This window comes from Eutrema salsugineum, unplaced genomic scaffold, assembly GCF_000478725.1.
Source record: "Eutrema salsugineum unplaced genomic scaffold, Eutsalg1_0 scaffold_145, whole genome shotgun sequence".
Lineage (NCBI taxonomy): Eukaryota > Viridiplantae > Streptophyta > Magnoliopsida > Brassicales > Brassicaceae > Eutrema > Eutrema salsugineum.
The window spans coordinates 4,744-10,759 of NW_006256872.1; the positions used below are offsets into that span (position 1 = coordinate 4,744).

At 40.0% G+C, this 6,016-nt stretch overlaps 1 non-coding gene across 1 annotated transcript; it reads left to right on the forward strand.

Annotated features, from left to right (window-relative positions):
- Window positions 1–5,286: 5,286 nt before the first annotated feature.
- On the forward strand, window positions 5,287–5,394 carry LOC112088342. The gene has a single exon (XR_002900489.1). It is a non-coding gene; the product is annotated as a small nucleolar RNA R71 (small nucleolar RNA).
- The last annotated feature ends 622 nt before the right edge of the window (window positions 5,395–6,016 follow it).

Below are 6,016 nucleotides of genomic sequence, written 5' to 3' on the forward strand. Positions count from 1 at the left end.
ATAGTAATGTAATGTTATGTGTCCTGTTGAAAACTTTTTGAAAAACTTTTTGAAAACTTTTATGTGCCCAAAACAAACTCAAAACAAATCAAATTTCATTAGTAACGGATGAACATCCTCCCCCAGACTTATTTCACACTGTCCTCAGTGTGATATATCTTGGAAAGAATGGTAAAGAAAATAGAAAAGTTGAAATGTTTAAGTGAACTTATCGTGGTGGAGAGTGCTGCTCGCCTTTTGTATTTATTCTTCCTTATTGAAAACCTGAAATTAAATGAAACAGAAACAAAGCAATGGAAATAGAAAATAAAGGTCAAAGGGAAATATATAATATACCAAGTGGGTTGCCTCCCACTAAGCGCTTGTTTCAAATCATTAGCTTGACATTGTTGATCGATTAGACTTAACCGGGGTCGTGACTCTCCTTGATCTCATCATTGGCCGATGATGGATCAATCAAAAACATCACTTCTCTTTCGTCTTCGGTTTCTTCAGCTAGATATGGATTTACACGCTGTCCATTCACTGTAAATGAGTTTCCGGTTCTGTCCCACAGGACAATGGCTCCGTATGGTTTGACTTCCTTTATCGTGAAGGGTCCTGACCATCTTGAATGTAATTTTCCTGGAAAGAGCATAAGACGAGAATTGAAAAGAAGAACTTTATCGTTAGGAGCAAAAGTTCTATGAATAATCTTCTTATCATGATATGCTTTAGTCTTCTCCTTGTAGATCTTCGAGTTTTCATAAGCGTTGTGTCGGATTTCTTCTAACTCATGAAGTTGAAGTAGTCTTCTTTCTCCAGCTGTTTTCAGGTTCATGTTCATCTCCTTGATAGCCCATTGCGATTTATACTCGAGTTCTACTGGAAGGTGACATGCTTTTCCATAAACTAGATTGAATGGTGTTGTTCCTAATGGTGTCTTGAATGCTGTTTGATATGCCCATAATGCGTCGTCAAGCTTTGTAGACCAATCCTTGCGATGAACTGCTGTTGTTTTCTGCAAAATCGACTTGATTTCTCTATTTGAGATTTCTACTTGACCACTGGTTTGGGGATGGTATGGAGAAGCAACTTTATGTGTAACTCCATTCTTTCTAAGAAGATTCTCGAATATTCTGTTGATGAAGTGCGATCCTCCGTCGCTTATCACAATTCTAGGAACTCCAAAACGCGGAAATATAACAGATTTAAACAGCTTCATGACGACTTTTGCATCATTGGTGGGGCTAGCGACTGCTTCAACCCACTTAGAGACGTAGTCTACTGCTACTAAGATGTATTGGTTCCCAAAAGAAGTTGGGAAGGGTCCCATAAAATCTATTCCCCAGACATCAAAAATTTCGACTTCGAGAATAAAATTTTGAGGCATCTCATTCCTTTTGCTTATGTTACCCATCCTTTGGAATTTATCGCATCGAGATATATAAGCTTGAGTATCTTTGAACAAAGTAGGCCACCAAAAACCAGCTTGTAAGATCTTTGAAGCGGTTTTGAAGGTCGCAAAGTGTCCTGCGTAAGACGAGCTATGGCATCCGAATAAAATTCCTTCCATCTCTTCTTCAGCCACGCATCTTCGGAATAACCCATCAGCACATCTCTTATAGAGATAGGGTTCATCCCAAAAATAATGTCTTACGTCTTTCAGAAACTTTTTCTTCCTATAACCAAAGAATTGTGGTGGTTCTACATCAGCTGCTAGGTATTAGCATTGGTGGGGGTTGTATCTATTGCATAGATGTTTTCTTAAGGCAAGCTGTCATTTAAAAGCAATCTTTCTTCAACTCGAATTCGTGAAAGATGGTCTGCAACTCCATTATCTGCTCCTTTCCGATCTCGAATTTTGATATCGAATTCTTGCAGTAGGAGGATCCATCTTATCAATTGAGGTTTAGCGTCTTTCTTAGACATTAAATACTTGATTGCAGCATGTTCAGTATGAACTATGACCTTAGATCCTACGAGATAAGAACGGAATTTCTCAAATGCAAATACGACAGCTAGAAGTTCTTTCTCTGTTGTAGCATAATTGCATTGAGCTTCGTCTAGAGTTCTGCTTGCGTAGTAGATTACGTGCAGTTTCTTATCTTTTCGTTGGCCAAGCACTGCTCCGACTGCATAGTCACTTGCATCGCACATGATTTCGAATGGTAGTTCCCAATCAGGTGCTTGCACGACTGGAGCGGAAACAAGGGCTTGTTTGATCTTATGAAACACGGCTAAGCACTCATCATCAAACTCAAAGTTCGTTTCCTTGCAAAGCAAACGCGTAAGAGGTCTAGCTATTTGAGAAAAATCTTTTATGAATCGCCTATAGAATCCTGCGTGTCCTAAGAAACTACGGATGCCTTTTACGTTTGTGGGTGGTTGTAGGCTTGTCATGACTTCAATTTTAGCTTTGTCAACTTCAATACCTTTTCCGGAAATTCTGTGCCCAAGCACGATTCCGTCTCATACCATGAAGTGACATTTTTCCCAATTTAATACTAAGTGCTTATCTTCACATCTTTGCAGAACTTTACCAAGGTTGCCTAAGCATTTTTCAAAAGAAGATCCATAGACGGAGAAATCATCCATGAATACTTCCATGAAGTCTTCGATAAAGTCTGTGAAGATCGACATCATGCACCGCTGGAAGGTAGCATGTGCATTACACAATCCAAAAGGCATACGTCTGTAAGCAAATGTGCCATATGGACAAGTGAATGTCATTTTTTCTTGATCCTCCGGGCGAATAGGAATTTGGAAAAATCCGGAGTATTCATCAAGAAAGCAATAGTAAGGGTGATTAGCTAATCTTTCTAGCATTTGATATATGAAGGGAAGTGGAAAATGATCTTTCCTAATTGCTGCATTCAGTTTCCGGTAATCGATGCACATACGATGTCCAGTTACTGTTCTTGTAGCGATCATTTCATCTTTATCATTTTTAATGACAGTGACTCCTCCTTTCTTCGGGACAACATGAACTGGGCTAACCCAAGTGCTATCTGAGATAGGAAAGATTATTCCAGCTTCTAAAAGCTTCATAATCTCCTTCTTGACAACATCCATGAGATTAGGGTTCAGTCTCCTTTGACTTTCGATTGAGTTTTTAGCATTTTCCTCTAGATTTATCTTGTGCATACAAAGATCTGGAGAGATTCCAGGTATGTCATCAAGTGAATATCCTAAGGCTTTTCTATGTTTTCTCAGCTCAGTCAACAGCATTGTGGTTTCTTCTTCCGTCAAACCAGAGTTTATTTTGACAGGATAAGTAGAATTTGGTCCAAGGAAGGCGTACTTAAGTCCGACGGGAAGAGGTTTAAGCTCGACTTTAGGGGCTTTAAGCTCACTCCAAGGATCGTTAATTGCTGCAGCAGTGTCTTAAGGAGGTGTAGGAATGTTTGTTTGGTCCTTAAGATCTAGATAGTGTAAAGGTTTCCTATACGTTTCGGACTTATCAAGCATACGTGCGCATTCACTCGAAATTCCTTCAAGGAAATTGCGTTCATCTTTTGCGGGTGAAAGCGTGACACTTAAAGGGTCATCTAGAAGCAGATCTTCATAGACTTCCTCAATAATTCCGTCTAACTCATCAACCCAACAAATTTTGCCATCCAAAGTTGGTTTAGCGAAACTTTTGTTCATGTCAAACTGCATAACTAGACCGGCTAGATGAAGGTCGATTTTTCCTTCAGGAACATTGATTATGGCTCCGGCTGTAGATAGGAATGGTCTTCCAAGAATAAGTGGATCCTTAGGTTCTTTTTCTAGTTCTAGAACTATGAAATCGGTTGGTATGGAACATTTTTCGATTTTGACGGTAACATCTACTAAGATACCTACAGGTTGTCTAACAGAACGATCAGCTAATACTAAGGAGATTTTAGTGGGCTTGAAAGTGTGGTGTCCTAAACGTTTTGCTACTGAAAGAGGCATCATGTTTATGCTAGATCCTAAATCACAGAGAGCACGCTCGAAAGCTACATCATTGATGGTGCATGAAAGTACAAAGCTTCCATGATCGTTTTTCTTTTCAGGGATTGGGCTTTGCAGGATAGAACTACATTCATGGGCTATCATCATAACGTCTTCTTCAAGAGTTAAAGAATTTGTTAGAATACCCTTCATGTATTTTCTCAAAGCAGGAATCATAGCACAAGCTTCTACGAAAGGTAATCTCACATTTAATTGATCGATTAACTCTTTCAGCTTAGCTTTTTCTTTCTCTTTCTTAGGGGCTTTTAAGGCTCTAGGATATGGAGGTTTAGGTTTGTAGACACTAGTTGGTGGAGGGAGAATTGGGTCTTCTCCAAGGATTTTCCGGGATGTATCTTCTCTTACGTCTTCTCCATCCTTTTCTCCTACCACTTCTTTTTCAACATCTTCATTCGTGATTCTTTCTTTTCTTTCTCCTTTTCCTTACCCTTTTCCTAAACTTCGGGATCTTTAGGAAATTCAGGCTCTTTGTAAGCTAATCCACTCCTAAGTGTGATAGCTTTCACATGATCGGAGGGATCTGCTTCACTTGAGCTTTCGAAAGAATTTTCACTTAGCTCCTCTTCAGAATTTTCTAAGTTTTTAGAATTAGTTTTGAGCATCAGGCTAAGGAGGGTATCGATATCCTTCTGCATCTCTTTTAGTTCAGATCTAAGATCACTAATCTCTTGAGACATAGATTTTTCAAGCTCTAAATTCTTTTTGTTTAGGTTTTCAGCTTCAGAAGAGGGAAAACTTGGATAGGAAACAGGATTAGATTGAATACCCAAGATTGGTTCGGAAGGTGGTTTCCAACCAAGCTCAGAAGATGGTTTCCCGCGGTCAGAGGGCTCGCGACCGCGGTGAAACATGTCTTGGCCGCGGTCAGAACAGCCACGACCGTGGTGAAACCTTGCTTGGCCGCGGTCCGGATGAATGGACCCGCGGTGATCAGAAATGAATGGAAAATCTTGAATTTGATAGACTTCTGCAGTGTTAACCATCCCTTGACCATAAGAATCCATTGGGTTGTCCCAGCCATCAAAGTTACACGTATTGTGTACCCTGTTTGGTTGTTGCAATCCAAGATGACTCATTATGTGACGGAGACACTTTATAACTTCCGAAATTTCTTCTTTCTTCTCAGGAAGTGCAGAATTACCAAAGGTTACTTGATTTCGGATGTTGTTTCCTAAATTTTTAATGAAAACGTGAGCATCTTCTACAGATCTAGTTGTGAAATCTTCATTACTTGCTATATCAAAAGAGTGTCGCAACTCTGGAGTTATACCGCGATAGAAGATACCTAGCAGGTATTCCTCGGCATATCCATGGTGTGGACAATCTCGTTGGTATTCCATGAATCTTTCCCAAGTATCTAAAAGATCTTCATCTTCTTTTTGTTTATAAGTTCTTATCTTCTTTCTTAAGAGATTTGAACGATTTCTAGTGTAAAAACGATTTAGGAAAGCAGTTCTACACGCTGCCCACGTTTTTAGTGAAGCAGGTGGCAAAGATTTTAGCCATTTGCTGGCCTTATCTCTAAGAGAAAATGGGAAAAGACTACACTTGTGGTAATCCCCATTTGCAGTAATGGTTGCACATAATTCTTCGAACGTTTCGATATGGTCTATCGGGTTTTCGAATGAATAACCATGGAATTGATTTTGCTGAACTAAATGGATATGTGGTACCTTAATTTCGGTTTTGCTATCCTCAGGTAAGGCTGGTTGAATAGCTCTTCGATCTCCCAAGAATTTCTCGAGTGAATCGAAACTTCCAATCAGTTCATCATCATCTTTGTGTTTGACCGATACGATCAGCTCATTGTCATCATAAATCGGTTCTTCAAACTCATCAGCAGTCAGGTCATCATCGCTTGGATCACCATCCACACGATTTGGTGGATCACCAAGAGTCCCGGGAACATGTTCCCCGGTCTTTCATCATCAGCAGTCAGGTCATCATCGCTTGGATCACCATCCCAACGCATTCTCTCTTAGGTCCGTTGGCCCACCACTATCCGACAGTTGGTCTCTTTTTAGCCCCATGGGCC